Here is a 17,286-nt window from a genome sequence, read left to right on the forward strand (position 1 = left end):
ATCATTATTTTTCCTGAAGTGAGAACATTTTAGTCAGTGGATAATCCATGGGGACATTTCAATGATCTTTTGACATTTTTAAGATTTATGTCATTTCAGAAACATAACCGGTAGTTTTTCCATCAGCCGCAGCAAGCATTCAAGCTGCTTTAGAAAGAGCCCTCTGAATACTAAGTAGCCCACCTTTCACCTGCCCACAGTGGAGAATCACACCATCAGCCAAATTGGTTCCACTTATTGCCTAGGCCATTGCGTGGTTTCAGAGTCACCGGCCTGTCGCAAATCAGGTATAAATACTTTAAAAACAATCTCTTCTATAAAACATAATCGCCCCTCCTTCCTGATCAGTCAGAATCTGAATAGAAATCTGCAGTGCATGCACTTGAGCCACAACAATTCACTAGTTAGGCTACTAAGCAAAGCAGCTCACGTAGGCTATTAGAAGAAGCGTAGGCTACCGCAAGAATCTCTATTGAGCGCTTCAGTCAAAGCCCGCATTGAGCGCAAAAACCGCCAAACTGCGCCCTTTAAAAAAAAAAAAAAAAAAAAAAAGAAAAGAAAAAGAAGAAGAAGAAAAAAACTCGACCCAGAACAGCGGCTGTAGTCTCATTTGGGCACGTCTGGAACATTAACGCTTTTGACTCCTCGCCTGTGCGCACACACTCCTGCACACGCACAAACACGCGGGCGCTCGCGCACGCACATGTCCACGCACGCATACGCACCGGAGAAGCGCATTAGAAAACACACCAAAATTGCTGCAGTGGCTCGTACCTTTCACACAAGTGAACATCAGAGAAAAGACGAGATTCCAGAAAACAATTCCGGTCCTAATCCCCATCGTTTTGGCTTGAACAAAGTGCCCCCGGCCACATTTAACGCATCTCCTGTTGAAAACGTCCCGCAGCTCAATAGATCCACCGTAGTATCCGTCCCTGTAAATCCCCTTCATGTTCTCAGCTACAGCATGTAAGCCGGAGCGCAGCCTGCTTTTTCTCGTCCTGTCGGCCGGTGGAAGTGGATTCTCTCTCCTCAGAGGAGAAGCAGCAGACAGAGCCGCCCGCCGCGCTGTGTCAGCTGAGAGCAGAGGAGTGAGCGAGTCTGGATTTTAGGAGAGGACCACAGCAACCTGGACGAGGGCTCAACCATCTCTGCTGAGAGGGGCTTCAAGTGCGAAGATCTCTGAAGGCACGCTCCCACACTTGCTCTTCAGCATCTCCTCTTCTCCTTATTCCCTATAAAAGCGGCTAAGGCAGTAGGGAGGCTTATACCTTTATCGATCAGCAATCGAACTGAGCTGAGTCCGAGAGAGAGAGAGAAAAAAAATTGTGATGGTGGGGAGGGGGGCTTATAGGAACAGAGAGATGGAGAGGGAGAGAGAGAAGAAGAAGAGAGAAAGAGAGAGAGAGGGAGAAGGTCCTGTGTAAGTATGAGTTGGCTGGTTGTGGGTAACAAATCATGAAGTGGGAACAGTGAGGTGTGGGTGGCGGAGAAAAGGAGAGGAGAGGGGGTGGGGGCGTCTTTATGAGCGGAATGTAAACCCTTTAGAGAGAAATGAATCCTGTTAAATGGTAGCATGTAGTTCATATGGAAGCGTGTGTCAGGGGAGGAAGCGGACTGTTAGGTGACGCTCAGAGGTGCGCAGCAGAAAGCCGCCTTGTTGGCAATCCTCATCATAACTCTGATTTTTCTTTTATTTTTTTTTCCATTGTGGAGATCGAGCGGATCCCTTATTGGGAGTGATGGGGCTGGGTAATTTGCAATGCAAAAGATGGGATGATGACGGCGCAAAGAAACGCTGCTCAGCTGCAGTGTGGCTCTTCTGCCATCTAGCTTCGGAAGAGTCGTCGACCTTTACTTTGAATCGGGGAGTCAAGAAAAGAAAAAAAAAAAGTGGGGGAGGCAGACGGACGTAAGGAGGTCTTGAGTGCTCACATGTAAACGTCAATTGGTCATTCAGATGCGAAAGTGTTCATATCCTTTGAACTTTTCAACATTTAACCACGTGGAAACCGGAAACATGTTTGTGCTTTGTTAGGAACAAAAATGGTGGTATTATACTTTCTTCCGGTTTTGTTATCTAAAAAAAGAAGATAACTAAATGAGTCGGTACTTCATACAACCACCAACCTTGTAATTTCTCTAGATTTTCGCATCTAGATACTGAAACCTTTTTCCACACACAGCATTCGCCATGAGAATGCTGCGTTCAGGGTGTTGTTCAGTGTCAGATTTCCCCAATATACTCCACTGAATGTAGCCCAGAAAGTTTTCTTTTGGTTTTCGTGATCAGGCTGCACGGCTTAATTCTAACCTGCACTGTGTTTCTAGCTGTTTTCAAATGATCTCGGATGACAATTATCGATATTGTGAAAACGAATCAAATTTAGGCTTGAATTCAGGGCTTCACCAACCGAAAGCAGCAGTTTGACATCAGATAAAGACTAAATCCATTATGTCCATTTATCTTGTGTTTAAATATTGCCCAATTAATAATTGTGGTTGAAATGACCTTCATAGGAATCAATATCCTGTGCTCTATTAGGAGGATTTATAAGCGACAAGTCAGCCGAGACATAGTTCATGCAGAGTCCATAATAAATTAGGTTTGAGAAGACGGCTGGCGATGAAACATCATAACAGAAGCATATGAGCTGTCCATGGTGCTGAAACTATAAAGCAGCGTGAGAAAGATGATTTCAATATTAATTTGACAGGTTTTCACCATAAAAAAAAAAAAAAAACAAAAGTCATAAGAATGATACATAATTTACAACACAGTCCTGGAAGAAACAGAAATCATCAATTTAGAAAAAAAGAAGAAGAAGTTAGTGGGATGATGGATGTGCCTTAATACAAGCTGAAAGAAGAAAAGCTTTTAGAGGTGACAACGGACTTGAGATTGTGGTTCACCTTTCAGCAGCAAAGTGATCCAAAAACATACGGTGAATAGCAAAGTATTCACCCTTTCCACTTGTTTCTTGTGCTGCAGGATTATTCCAAATTGTATTAATGAATGACTTTCTTCACGATTCTACACACAAATCCCCCATTATGACAATGTGGATTTTTTTTGAGTGTTTTACAAATTTATTAAAAACGGAAAACCAACAAAAATGTTCTTTATAACTTTGTTGATGATGCTCAAAATGTGAGCTGTGTCCACTATTCACCCTTCTATACCTTAAATTGTGTCCACCTGTGGCATAATAAGGTTTCAGAGAGCAACGCAGAATGACGGGTAGAAATAATAATTCAACTTGTAGAAACCGAACCGTGATAAATGGAACATTTTACTGTAAGGCTGAGATACTTTAGGATTTACTTGGGATTTTTGTGTGTGTGTGTGTGTGTGTGTGTGTGTGTGTGTGTGTGTGTGTGTGTGTGTGTGTGTATAAATTCCTCTGAAACTTGTTTTCTCAGATTTATGTTTTATTCATTATTTATTAAGTCCTTAGTAGCTCAAAAATATATACTTCAGAGCTTTGTGGAAATCACATTTTGCATGTCTCTCTGAACAGCTTGATACCAATCTAGCTCATTCTGCCCGTACAAACTGCCTCTCCACCACATAGAGATACATGTGCACCCCCCTCTGCCCCCCCAACCGGCTCCATTCCTCTGAAGAGCTGTTTATCACAATGGTTTATGCAGCCCAGGCGAGCCGCTGCGTATCCGGCAGTGTGAAGTGGAAGGTCCCTTATTCCCTCCTGGTATCAGAATTCTTCAGGTGTCTACAGGCCCGGTGGAAGTTGCTGCCGATGGATTGAGGCGCCAGGCAGCTTGTCTTTACCAGTGTAATCGACAGGTGGGCCCAGGAGACTGGGCTCTGGCCGTATTGACTCCGTTTGCCAGCTCCAACTTGATGCTTGATGAGTAATGAGACGGCGTCCTGCCTGACCCTCGTGTCGATCTACGTGAAACATTGTGTGTCCTTGTCTGCACCGATAATTCATACATGCCGAATTAAACATGATGCCACTGCACAGTATGTGCGTGCCATACTGTCTGTCGTTCAGAGAGTCTTGAGTGATATATTTTTGCAAACAGACACGCTGTGGCTCACACACTGAAGCAATCTGTTTAATACACCTTGAAGCATTGATCTCTGTATTTAATTGAACAAGACATGGTCAGCTAACTAGCCTGATAATGCGACACCCAACCGAGCAGCCGGTCAAATGACTCTAGTGACTCTACTAACTCTGATTTTGCCCCTGGGGCCCCAGAAGGTTGTCCTTTTGAGTCTGCTCGGTGTGTTCTGATTAGCAGAGACCTTGTCTGCTGGAGGAAGTTTCTGTGCAACGCACCAACATAAAATCTTCCCAGAGGGAGATTTCAGACTCTACAGTAGTAGTCTTCATACAGTATGTATGGATGCTGCATGTGGTTATGGTGGTCATGAATAGGTGTGTGTGTGTGCATGTGGGCGCATGAATAAAAAGCGTTTGATTTGTGTGTATCCAACACTGGAGGCCCTTAGCGTAAGTCTGTCTTCATGAACACATGCAACAGCGGTATATGCCCCGGCGTACACACTGAAGAGGAAATCTTCACGCATGAGTTACATTTTGTGTGTGTTTATTTTCTCTTTTGGAGTTCTGGGGCAAAGTGCAGCTGGTGGGGCGTTAACAGAGTAAGCAGAGGGGTCGGATTAGCTGACTCGTTTACCAGGGTGGAATTTGTCTGAAAGTGGCCTCCCTCTCTCTCTTTCTCTCTTTCTCTTTTTCCCTCTATCCCACACACACACACACACACACACACACACACACGCACACACACACACACACACACACACACACCCCCACACACACACACACTCTACTACTTCCTGACGACTGGATTCAGCTTCTCCTGGCCAGCTACATGTAGCAATCAAGGGTGAAGGGTAGCAGTGGGGGGTATGTCAAAGGAGCAAAGGGTCTATCTATGTGTGAGCATCTGGAACATGCTTCAAAGAAAACTTTAAAGCTTGCGATTTCAAACAAACCTCTACAAGAAACTTGAGCAAGTGTTTGTTATATTTATTATATTTTCTGAAATAAAACTGAACAGCAACAGAAGGAAAAACATGGAGCATTGGTCCTGAGGTTAAGAATAAACTGCTAAAATAAAAAAAATGCATAAAACAGTAAAATATTTCCATTCCACTTCACAATCATGCATTAAGTTTTGTTTGTTTGCAGCGCAAAATCCTAATAAAGTGCGCTGACTTGCAGCGTATTAAAATCTGAAATTTCTCAGGAGAAACTAAGACAGTGCGGTCTTAGTTTATGTTTTTCTTCATATTTGTGGAAGCTATGAATCCCATTTTCACACCAGCTGACCTTTCTTCCACTCCAGGGCTTTAAGATGATGGGGTATTAATGGATTATGGCTGAAACAGAAAAAAAAAAAATGAAAGACTGAAGTGGGATTTGAAAACAAGACAGGCTTTTCCCTTTGCGCAGAACCCGCTGCGAGCTGTAATTTTTAAGCTAGCAATTAAACAAAAGCACACCTTCACGGTATGATCTGATAGTTGGGGATGAAATTTTAAAATGCGCGTTGACAATTTCCCCGACGCGCCTGGTATGATGATCATCAGCGCAGTTTAAGCACTGCAGCTCAGGGCCATGAGTCATGCCAAAATTGTTCACTCTGAATAAATACGGATATAAAGGGACATCAAAAACATTTCTGATCTATTTATAGTTAGGGACAGTCATGAAATTTGAGCAGCACCGTCTTTATACGCAGCATGTCGATTACACATGAAAATATTATGCACATTGTTTGGAACCGCCCCCCCTCCTCATTTTGTGTTTTTATTACTTTCAGTTTTCGCACAATGTGCTTGTCTCTCCTTTCTCATTAGGTTTTAGGAAAACTGCAGTCTGATCCCAGCTGACTCAACCCGCTCATATGCTTTGTTCATGCGTTTGACATTAAACATTTTTAAGGCTTTTTATCTTCAAGGAAATGTCTGAAACAGGAATATGAGGGAGGCGACGGGGGGAACGGGAGATGAGAGAACGAGGAGTTCAGAGAAAACAAGGGTTAAGGGAATTGACTGAGGTATGATGGCAAACATAAAGGTGTGAGACAGAAAACAGATGTGAAGTGAGGGATGTGAAGGAGTGACAGGGAAGGGCAGACGGGAAGGAGAGCAGAACAAGGATGAATAAAGGTTGCCGGCTCCTAAAGATGAGGAGAAGAGAAGGGGAAAAAAAACAACTCTTGGAAGCCAAGTGAGTTTATACTTTTTATCAAAAAGAGCTACATAATGCACACTTTAAAATAACACAACTCAGTGCTGAATGAACGACACAGAACCCTGCGCTAATTTACATTTCTAAAACAAACAAGAGCAACAGTGAGCTCTTCTGGACGTATAAAGTCTTGTTGCCGGCTGCTGATTCACACCAAGGATGTCTCCATCAAGAAAACATTCAGTGGAAACAGTGAAATCTACTATCAAACTTTACATGAAGACGGACAGACGCAGATTGTTTTATGATTTGTTTCCTTTGTGTCCAGGCAACTGTGTCTTAAATTTGCACCAGGTAATCAAAACTCACTGTTACAGCATCAGGAAAGCAGGCTCACAGCAAAAAAAATAAATAAATAAAAAATAAAACTAAAAAAATGTCTTGAAAACCAGAAATGCACAACAGAAGAAAGGAAAGGCAAATGGGCAGAAACGAGTTGATGTTTGTGAGTGAACTACAAAAAATAAGCTAAAATAAAATGGATTTATGTACAGAAAAGTCAAATGTACACATCATTAAAGCTGCAAGCCAGACTCTTCAGTGAAATCAATCAAACTCCCTTTAGAAACAATTTGTCACCTAAAGAACAACGTGTCAAGGTCAGTTTTTCCAGTTGTTGATGTATTTTATGTTGTTGTTGTCTTTATTTAATCAAAATTAAAGTTGCCCAAGCTTTGACAATGACATCACATTGATTAGTTCTTCTGAGTATGTATTCTGCTTTGCAGGGTTTTTATCATATTTCTCATCAGATTTGTCAGATGTGCTGACTTACATATTCAGTGCTGTTGCTTAAGAGCATCTCATGATTTCAGGAAAGTTTCGCAACAGTGATAAACAACATACCTGTTTGTCAAATGATTCAGGGCAGATCCATTTTTTAGATTGACGTAAGCCAAGTTTGCATAAAACTGCATGCTCTGTTTGACATTCTGTTAGGAAGGTTTTCAAGTCCCATTTGTGTTTTCTTCAGAACTTCTGCATCATCTGTTATTTCTTAAAAAAAAAAAAAAACATATTTCTTGGAAGAAAAACGAATAATGAGCTCAAACCTACCAGGTAGCTACATTGTGCCAGCTCCTGCTGCAGAGGCTACAGCCTTCCCCATCGTCCCAGTTAATTCAAGAGAGAAGAAGAACCAATTGGCAGTCCAGAAGACTGAAGTTGTTATGGTACGGTAAGGTAGTGTAAACTTAGACTGCATGCAGAGTCTGTCACTGTTCTGACAAGTAATGTAAAAGCAGCTGCATTAAAGCATTTTACTCTTTTTAGAAGTGGCATTCATGCTCTGAATTAGTCAGACAGAAAATTTCAAATAGTAATAAAAACACATTTGTGCCCTTTATAGTAAAAATTATATCACTGCAATTGCCACATTTTGCTATAGCTTAGAAGTTGACTACATAAGCCAACATTGCTTGGAGGTAATCAGAGTCAAACTGTGTCTTAAACACACAAACTTGAACCTCTTGCCTCTGTAATGCAACTCAAACACTTCAAAATCTGCCACAACACATCTGATCTGCTTGATTCTTGTTTTTCTTGTGACATCGTCAATCCATATATGCACAAAAACAGAAGTAGCTATTTTGTTCTCTGTGGTGCTTTTTAAAAATGACATTTTGCAAACCTCATTATTCAGTTCTTTTTTTTAATCTTTAGGGTCCATTTGTTTTTATTTACTTTAAAAAACAACAACATTGCTGTAGTCGTCAACATTCATGCAGGATAAAACAAGGTGAGTTGAAGTGAAGCAGTGATGTGGATGATTGGATGAAAGTTAGATTGAACAACAAATGCCAAATCTGCAGTAGCCAAAGAGATCATGCTGGAATTTTGCTTTGTGCAGCCAAACCAAAATAAAGACGAGTGTCTGAAAGCAAACAAATATCCACAGTCAATAATAATATGTTACTGTCAGGTAAAGAAACGGTGCAGATGACAGTCTTTTGAGTTATCTCTACAGGGAATGTGCAGGTGACCATTAAAATGTTCTCTGTCCAACAATCAAAAGTTGTTTTGGTGATAATGAAGTGTGGTTTTTTTTGTTTTTGTTTGTTTTTTGTTTTTTTGGAATGACATGGCAACTGTTCACCAAGCAAGAAATATTACAACTTTTCTTCATGACAGGCAGATCGAATTAATGGTTCGGCCAGGAAACAGCCTGGATCTCAATTATCTTAGGAGGTGTCATTTCCCAACACACACAAACTTCTTGGAGGAATGAAAACAACTTTAAATCTAAATCTGCCAGAGTTATGGTATGAACTATATCTGCGTTTTGTATTTCGTTTTGCAACAGGGTAAAGCAGTTACTGAACATCCTTTACGAGCCATGGCTCCATATTTCACTGCCAAGCTTTGTGAGGCAGAGTTTACAGAAGAAATTGTTATCACCTCAAAAATATGTGGACACCAAAAAAATAAATAAACCAAGCTGTTTACTAAAATGATAAAGTATCGTGAAACATTAGCTGACAAACCGGTTAAAATGCCTGGAGCTTTTCCATTTTCCTGTGGAAGCTGTGGGGAACAAAACGAAACAAAACAAAGAAAATCATGGCAAATCCTGATTTTTATTTTTTACAATTGAATAATTCACACAAAATTTCAAACCCAACAATAACCGAAGACAGCTGTTCACCAAAGTGACTCCACTGCAACAAGCCTGACTTCAAAGACGCTCTCATCACACATTAAAATGCAGAATGAAAATCCTGGCTATACAAACACTTAATCATGTAAATAAAAGATCAAAGGAAGAAATTGCTGATTGAGAGAGAGGACAGAATAAGCAAAGGGTGCCTTTTTGAATCACTCCACTGTGAGGAAAAAAAGGAAGCTAAACCCCTCCTGTTTTTGGTTGAGGCTGATTGTGAGTGTGCACCGGCCCAAAAAAAAAAAAAAGAAAAAAAGAAAGAGGAAAGCAATATTAAAAATATGCTCCTGTTTTATTAAGAAATAGGTTTCAGCAGATAGCCCACAACATAATCTTGTATTCATGGCAGGAATGCTAATCACACTGTGACATGCCAAGCATACCTCCACTGACTGAAATACTGCCATGCCTTAAAACCACATTTAAGAGAAATGGAAGACAACTGCTTGCATTGAAAGTGTGTTGTGATGCGTTCGGTGCTCTGTGTCCACACTTTCAAAATCTTATCTGCAGTATGGGAGAGAAATAAATGGTATGTGTCCAGTAAAATACCTTCTTATTATAAACCCGAAACCACTGCAAAATACTTCCGTGCCTCTCTAAAACCGAACTACTCCTAAATGTCTGCGTCACGCAAGTAAATCTCCACGCCTCTCTCTGCACACACAAACACAATCAATCAGTTCAAAGATTATTTTCAGGGTGTAAAACTCCATGTTTAAGCATGAAACATTTATCCCACAAAAGTAAAAGATTACAAGTTTTATCTATAGAATTACCATTAAATTTCCACGCACGCTTTTAAGCTGAGGTAAGTCAAGTGTCCTGCAAAGCAGCTTAACAAGTGCGGCTGTGTGCTGCTCCAGTCTGTCAGAGAACAGCACTTTGAACGAGCCGTGCGGTTCGATACCATACCTGAGCCTGGTAATAGAAACACTGGTTAAAGTATGTATTTCCGCCTTGACAGCTTTGCATCCCATCTCTACTTATTTTCCCAGCTCAGTCCTTTCTGCCGGTGTTAATGTGTTCGCTTTGCTCATCCTTCCTTCGGCTCAGAAATGGAAAAATATCAAGTGGGAAGGAAAGAAATCAATAGTTCTGGGAAATTACATCATAAAAATGTGTTTCCCTGCCCTCGGCGAGGAAAGTGGTGTGATGCTGCATTAGCTTACCCTGAAAGACCAATGTTTAACCATTGACTGACGAGTGATTAAAAAAAGAAAAAGTCGTCCAGTGTAGGGAACACAATTTCTTAAATTTGTTATTCAAATACGCAGACAGAAAAAAAAGTAGGCAGAAAAAAAGATTGTGGCAAAACTAGACAAAAACAAGTATTTAGAAAATCGATAACTGAATATGATGAAAAACAACTGATATCTACACAAACACATTTTCTCAAATATTTTCTCGTTCTAGTGGTACAAAAGGCTCAGTCGCTCACATATGTCCATAGTTAGATATCTGGTCTTTCTGAATGGGCAGCTGCATTTCAGTATATGTTGATGTTTAACTCACTCGATCATGAAGATGCTCACTGGTGTTTCAGCATCTTCTAGTTTTTGGTAGTTCTGAGCTTCGATGGGTCCCGGGTTGTTCTTGAATGTCCTTACTAAGTTCATTTAGCGAGATAACGGATGTCCACACAGGGCAATGTCTCCAGGCACACATCAAAAAATGATTTAGGGAGAGGTAAAGCAGGCTGGCATTAAACTTTTGAAATGACTTCAGCCTTAACCCCACAAGACATTTTTCGAATATCCTTTGTCCTTTAAAGCCAAATCTATGCTGGGGAAGCAACTAATTTAAATAAGCTCCACAAATTCTGCCAAGACGACTCATCAAATATACTTCCAGTCTGACGCCAATGGCTTCGAAAACTGTGTGGTTTCTCCTGAACTTGGTGACAGATATTTATTTTATCAAATATAAGTGTACACATTTGTAATCTCTAAATTAAAGTTGGTTGTTGTATTATTATCCTGCATGAAATAACTGTTCAAAGTCCTCATTGAAGGCCTGTGATTAACAAGACATTGATGAGTGGCTGTAAGCTGCGTATCGCATTTCTGAGACCTGATGGAAATGCTCAACTGTGGAAGTGGATCGCTTGGATGTGAATTTCTTAAGTTTCTGCGTAAATGTAAAGCAATTCAGCACTCCTTTTTTTTTTTTTTAAAGAGAAAGCTTAATTAAACCTTCTGAATGTCAGATGTCTGGTGATTACATGAGTGGGGCGTGAGAGAGCGATCAGTCCGGATGCGTCATCCACTGCACACGGATACATCCTGTACTAGACTGCTGACCGAAGCTGGGGACGGTTTTTCCTTACTGATTAGATTTACGTAGATTTCAGTAAATTTAGAAAGTGTACAAACCGGAACATTTCACGAAGAAACAAACTCATCTGTACCTAAAATCCAACAGGTGGCAGCTGAACATGTTCAAGTGAAGCTGCCAAAATAGATGAAAAGAGAACATGCAGCCATGAAATCACGCTATACGTCTGTACTGTGGAGAGGGAAATGATTTTCTGCTATATGTTTTATACGAGCTGCATCCATAGAAAGAGTATTTAATGTATTAGTGGCTATTCACGCCATATAAATGAACACATCCACCAGCTTTTGTGTGTGTTTACAGTGACAAGGATCCTGGCCTTTTTTTTAAATATATATATATATATATATATATATATATATATATATATATATATATATATATATATATATGTGTGTATATATATGTATATATATATACATATATATATGTATATATATATACATATATATATATATATATATATATATATATATATATATATATATGTATATATATATATATATATATATACATATATATATATATATATATATATATATATATATATATATATATATCTTTGGAGATTTGCTGGTTCCTCACTGCACTTTACAAAGTGCACTGAATTAAAAATAGACTTCATGTTAAAATTTGCTCCATTGCAACAAAAACAAGATCCTCAGCAGCCTTTCCTCATGCACCTCATGGCGCTCGGTCCAAAGCATCCCCAAACAATAACACTTCCAGCTCTTCACTTCCAAAGTTGGTCAATTTTGTTTTTTTCCTAGAATGCTGTATTTGATTCCAAATAATTGAATTTTAGACTAATCTGTTCACAGGACGTTTTTCCAAAGCGATTCATTCAAAGCTTTCAATGAAAGCTTGAATGAACTGTAAGAGGAAAAGGAGGCAGTAGAACTACACGAACAGAACCTGGAGAAACTAATTATTACTCGTCTCCCATTTGACGGCAACGTTAGTGAAATTATTGTGCTGCATGGATGAATTCTCAGCTTTATGGTTTTGTTTGCTTTTCGCTCTTCGCCATGTTAAAAACACGTTTGTTTTCTCAACCTGTACATTTAAATGAATTTTCATTTTAAAAACATCACAACTCCGTAGCTTCTGCTTCACAAAGGCACAACCTGTTTGTGAGTGTGTGTGTGTGTGTGTGTGTGTGGTCATTTAAATGTTCAAAAGTTTGAGTTTAAGGCAGCTATTCATTTATTATTTCAAAACAAACTGTAGGCAAGCAATAAAAAAAAATTGTGTGGAATTATGAAGCAGACAGAAAAGAGAACAAACAAATGGTGTACAAATTAGACATTTGAAATTATTCAGAAAGTGGTTTTAGTGCATGCTGAGGAGAAAGAAAATCCATAAACATGATGTGCTTTCCTCACAGGGATGATATTGATATTCCACTGCAGAATGAAAAGCAAAATGTTTCAAGTGTAACACTTTGCCTTTTTTTTTTAAGGTTGCAAATAGACATGAAGTAAAACAGAGTTCCATTTTTAACTCATACAAGCAAATAAGCTGAAAAGTATGACGGTTAATTTTCTGTCTCACCTTACTATCACATTTTCAGAAATCAAGATTTAACCCCCAAATGATGAACGTCCAAATAGATTTGTTTGTTTTTAAGCATAAATACTAATGCAGTCCTGCTGTAGAAAACTGGTTTTTATGTTTTCATGTGTAAAAGGTTCAAAAGCAGAAACCTGAATTCAATACTTTAGAGAAAGGAGGGGGGGAAAAAAATCTTTCTCATGGCCAGAGTTCATCAAAAGTGAAGCTCAAACAGAGGGGAAGCTATTTTACCAGAGAGAATAAAGGCTTCTGCTGCCTGTGGCTGAAGGTCATCAAAGTACTGAGATCCTATTGTAGCAAATCTATACGTGAGCTGAGAAGGAGACCGATGGCGGTATTCAAAACATTTGCTAAAGTTATTTCAAAAGAAACTGACACCTGTTTTAAGTTGAAACAATTAGCTCAGTTTGAAGTATGCTGCAGATAATCAAGACCTCCTGAGCATCTGCAGCCAACAGCCATGTGACTCATAACACCAATGTGTTAAAGATGAGCTTCAAAATTTAACAAGAACACTTTTATTGTGTCACTTTCATTTTTGGTGACTTTTTTTTCCCTTTGTAGCTGCCTACTGTTAAATTTTGCCTCCATCTAGTTACCTGAAATGGCTCAATACAGGTTTGGTCTCCATCTGCCAAACTGGCAATATAAAAACGTTGCACTCATATGAAAAAATATAAACAACTCTCAGCATGTACTGAGATACTAATGTATGTGTTGATCTCTTAGCTTGATAAAACAACTAGTTACATTTTGTCATAACAGTTTTTTTTTTTTTTTTTTTTTGCTCTGTTGTCACGTATTAACAGGGACATTTGAAGGTCAACAAAATTATTTGCATTGAGTTTCACATTCCAACACCGGTGGTTCATTTCCACAAAAACAAAATCAGATATACTGCAAATTATATAATAGAACTGTAACTACTAGGACTGAGGTTGAAACACAGATTTGACAAGACACTGCATCAGTCATAATTCATCACAGTACTGATACACCATCTTCCTATTCATCAGATTCCTTAGGGTTGATTTCAACCATTTTTATTGATGAACAGCTAACCAATTGAGGTTACCTTGAAACTTTAAAATCTTTTAAAGTATCTTTTTTTTTTCCTTTTTGGCAGGGATAAAAATTCCTGAGGCTTCATGGCAGCAAACAGACAATTTCTCTTCATTTTGTTTGTTCATAAATAGAATAGTCACATGCGTCTTTGTTCATTAAAAAAATGTATTCCAACATATGTGTATATACACTGCTCAAAAAAATAAAGGGAACACTCAAATAACACATCCTAGATCTGAATGAATGAAATATTCTCATTGAATACTTTGTTCTGTACAAAGTTGAATGTGCTGACAACAAAATCACACAAAAATCATCAATGGAAATCAAATTTATTAACCAATGGAGGCCTGGATTTGGAGCCACACACAAAATTAAAGTGAAATGTTCCCTTTATTTTTTTGAGCAGTATATATATATATATATATATTTGTCTTTATGGCACCAAGAGGGAAATGGAAATGTACTGTGAGGCCAGAGCGGTATGTTAAGGATTTAATCGAGGTGGCTTTAATTTACTCTATTACATTTGTAGAAACAAAAACGAGTTCATGAAAGCAGATTGAATGATATAATATATTAAAATAGTCTCATTTTCTAGCAAAAGATTTGCCCAAATTTCAAACCCAGTCCCCAGGAAATTGAGCCAATAGGCCAAATTGCTTATTTCTGCAGGGACACACATTCTGTCATGCACTTAAAATCCTGCGTGTTCAGACGTAGCAACTGAAGAAAATGAAAACGTACTGCTGCAAGTGTAATTTCGATCTCACCGTCAGTCACAAATATTATCCAAACAGTTAGAATGAGCAGATGTTAAAATGGGCCAGCGCTATTCTGGGCTCCTCCTTGACACATCCTACATGCCTTACCTCATTAGCAGTTCAGCCACACTTCCTAAAACGACTCCGATGATAACAATGGTTAAAATCTGCGATCCAGTGCTTCGTTTGTGTCATATTACACTGCATAAGATGGTGGTTGTCTGTCTTGACTCTAGTCTTTGGTGTAGAAAGACTCTTAGTTTTTATGTGGCTGTCTCTTTAAGCCCAGTTCAATTCTCTGTGCAGCTTTCTCTCCCAAAAAAAAAAAAAAAACACTCATGAAAGTTTTTTTTCATCAAAGCGTCTAATGATAGTCTTGCAAAGACTTTATCAAAGAGCTTTTAATACCACCAGAGATATTTTGGTCCTCTGAAACACGAGTAAATGTATTTTCTCTTCTATTTCACCTGCTGATTAACACATAAATCAGTATTTGTTTTTTAGAACTCTGGATCATACGAGTTTTTTAAATTTGTGTTAAAAATGTTTTCTTGCTGAAACACTATGATACATTTTAGGTTAAGTAATAATTAACAGGTTCTCTTGTAACTTTGATGCTAAGCTGATGAGTTAATTTATCCCCAACAGGTAAAACATGGTGATATTTAAAACATACAGAACTTATTTCAGTGATTAAAATAACTACACACACAAACTTTAAAAATAGTTGAATTACTTCTACACTCATGCAGGTGTTTTACACTTTTATGAACTCTTCAGAACAACTTGGGAAACATAAACTACATTAGCGGAAAACAGCTGGCATTTGGGTAAACAACAAACTAAAAAAAAACAACAACATAATTTTATAAAAGCATTACAATTAAGGCAAAGATATTCTTATTTTAAAACTCATTCCTTTCCTAACTCTTATTCTACCAACACGCTGAGGTGCCAAACCTGAAACACTTTGAGCAAATTTGACCTTCTTTACTTCTTTACTGTAAATACAAAATACAGAGAATGCATAAAAATCACACCTGGACATTTTTATTTATTGCTACATGTTCAAGTTAGTCAACATGAAAGTCAGAACAACATATGTGTACTTGTGCTTTGTTAGTGCTGCAACAGAAGCAAATCATCTGTACATTTTCTGTTACAGTAAATAACGATGCAGTAAAGTCAAACGGCTCTCGGTTAAATTGAGCTTCATTATTTGGGCCTGAATTTAGGTTCAGTCTTAAACTTATAATCCTGTGTAAACTCCTGGTCTATGGTCTTTTGTTTTAAAGAAATTGGCTGTAAAGTTGCTGAATACTCTGTTGGAGACAGAGCAGGAGTATATAAACATTTTTTTTTTTTAGCTCTGTTTTTTCACTGAACGTTCAAATGACTGAAGGCACTGAATAACTTCTGAGATTTGTCTGAGCTCTCGGTCCAGCCTCACTAAGTGCCTCTTCAGGGTTTGTGACCTGGTTGATTAGCGTTGCACTGATTTCATTTGATAAGTTTGGCCCACTCTGTCATGCTGCTCCCTTCTGCTCCCTCTGCATCTGCCTCCTCCATCTCCTCTGTGGACTCTCCTCTCGGTCGCACGCTTCCTTCTTCTGGGAAAAGCTCCTGCTTTGATTTCAGAGGCGATTAGAAGAGATTGGTGGTTTTCAGCCGAGTATGTTCCATTTGCACAACTCATGTATGTGTTTAACCTCTTGAATCACGCTGGTTAAATTTTTTCCACAGTTTTGTAGACTCCAAGTAGCTGCCCTTTAAGTAGAGGAAAACAAAGAAACCCAAAGGAAGCTCCTTTTCTGGTTTGCCACAAGCTATGTAGGAAATATGCATCAAACTTGGAAGAAAGAAGGTATTTTGGTCTGGTGATACCAAAGATGCTTTTGGGCATATAAAATGACATGTGTGCTGAAAAGGTAACACAACATATCACCCTGAACATATACCACCAGCTGTATGTCTTATGCAGTAGGAATGTTCTGAATAAGAAGGTTCTTGAGGGAAAACTACATGGAACCTAATAAAGATCAACTCTGGAAGAAAATCTGCTGAAGACAGGCAAAGACATGAGACTGGTACAGAGCCAAGTAAAAGTTCAGACCTAAATCTAATCCCACTGATTTGGAGCCATTTCATAAGAAGAACTGAGACATTTAACGCCTTTAGAAGCAGATGAAAATGCAGCTTCTACAAAGTGTAGATTTTTATTATGTTATGTATTCTTGGCTCTTGTAAAAATACTTTGTGTTTTTATAGCTTGTCAGTGGCTACATAAATACATAATTAGCTACATAAATAAAGTTTCACATAATTACTTAGCTATATACATTGGATATAATTGCATTCAACACTTTGCAGATATCTGTTTTTGAAAACCACACATACTGTCCTTTGCTTCAGTTTCGTTATGACCTAGGTCATAACAGTGTCTTTCGCCACCATGTAAAGTCTCATGAAAACACTTTGATGTTTGAGGTCATAATGTGACAAATGTGAAAATGTTCAAAGGGTAAAAATACTTTCAAAAGACTTGATACATGTAGTCATTCATCCTGTTAAAGGCAGGAAAATAGTAATACTTTGTCGTTTTTCTAATGGCTGTTTGCTTCTTGAGAGTAAGGTT

Source organism: Poecilia mexicana, unplaced genomic scaffold (assembly GCF_051168715.1).
Source record: "Poecilia mexicana isolate PSO_F unplaced genomic scaffold, ASM5116871v1 scaffold_16, whole genome shotgun sequence".
Lineage (NCBI taxonomy): Eukaryota > Metazoa > Chordata > Actinopteri > Cyprinodontiformes > Poeciliidae > Poecilia > Poecilia mexicana.